Here is a 1596-nt window from a genome sequence, read left to right on the forward strand (position 1 = left end):
CAAGTCACCTTTGAATGCTTTGCTACTTAGAAATTTCTTCCACCAGATACCCTAAATCATCTCTCTCAAGTTCAAAGTTCCACAAATCTCTAGGGCAGGGGCAAAGTGCTGCCATTCTCTTTGCTAAAACATAACAAGAGTCACCTTTGCTTCAGTTCCCAACAAGTTCCTCATCTCCATCTAAGACCACGTCAGTCTGGACCTTATTGTTCATATCACTATCAACATTTTTTTTTTTTGAGATAGAGTTTCACTCGTTTTGCCCATGCTGGAGTGCAATGGCATGATCTTGGTTCACCACAATCTCCACCTCCTGGGTTTAAGTGATTCTCCTGCCTCAGCCTCCTGAGTAGCTGGGATTACAGGCATGTGCCACCATGCCAGGCTAATTCTGTATTTTCAGTAGAGATGGGATTTCTCCATGCTGGTCAGGCTGGTCTTGAACTCCGGACATCAGGTGATCTGCCTGCCTCAGCCTCCCAAAGTGTTGAGATTACAGGTGTGAACCACCACGCCCAGCCCATTATCAGCATTTTTGTCAAAGCCATTCAACAAGTCTCTAGGAAGTTCCCATCTTTCCCACATTTTTCTCTCTTCTTCTGAGCCCTCTAAATAGTTTCAGCCTCTCTCTTTTATCCAGTTCTGAAGTTGCTTCCACATTTTCAGGTATCTTTTCAGCAACACTCCACTCCTGGTACTAATTTACTGTATTAGTCCATTTTAATGCTGCTGATAAAGACATACCTGAGACTGTGCAATTTACAAAAGAAAGAAGTTTAATTACATGACTGGGAGGCCGCACAATCATGGTAGAAGAACAAGGAGGAGCAAGTTACAACTTACGTGGATGGCAGTAGGCAAAAAGAGAACTTGTGCTGAGAAACCCCTCTTTTTAAAACCATCAGATCTTTTGAGACCCATTCACTATCATAAGAACAGCACGGGAAAGATCCACCCCCATGATTCAACAATCATCTACTACTGGGTCCCTCCCACATCTCATTGGAGCTACAAGATGAGATCTGGGTGGGGACACAGAGCCAAACCATATCACTGCATGTTCTCACTTAAAAGTGGGAGGTAAATGATGAGAACACATTGGCACAAAGAGGGGAACAACAGACACTGGAGCCTACTGAAGGGTGAAAGGTGGGAGGAGGGAGAGGATCAGAAAAAATAACTAAGGAATACTAGACTTTATACCTGCATGAAGAAATAATCTGTACAACAAACCCCTGTGACAAGTACGAATTTGCTTATGTAATAAACCTGCACATGTACCCCTGAACTTAAAAGGTAAAAAACAAATGAAATCAACCCAATAGTTCCAGAGACTATTATTTTGGATAAACATAAAAATTGACCTTTCCGGTCTTAAAGCTTGAAACTTATATTTGTTTTATTTGAGTTCCTTCCTCAGGAAATGACCTTCAGGCCTCTCCCCTCAAAAAGAAAAGTATCAGCCGGTCGCGGTGGCTCAAGCCTGTAATCCTAGCACTCTGGGAGGCCGAGGCGGGCGGATCACAAGGTCGGGAGATCGAGACCACGGTGAAACCCCGTCTCTACTAAAAATACAAAAAATTAGCCGGGCGCGGT

The sequence above is a fragment of the Mandrillus leucophaeus genome, unplaced genomic scaffold (assembly GCF_000951045.1).
Source record: "Mandrillus leucophaeus isolate KB7577 unplaced genomic scaffold, Mleu.le_1.0 Scaffold18, whole genome shotgun sequence".
Lineage (NCBI taxonomy): Eukaryota > Metazoa > Chordata > Mammalia > Primates > Cercopithecidae > Mandrillus > Mandrillus leucophaeus.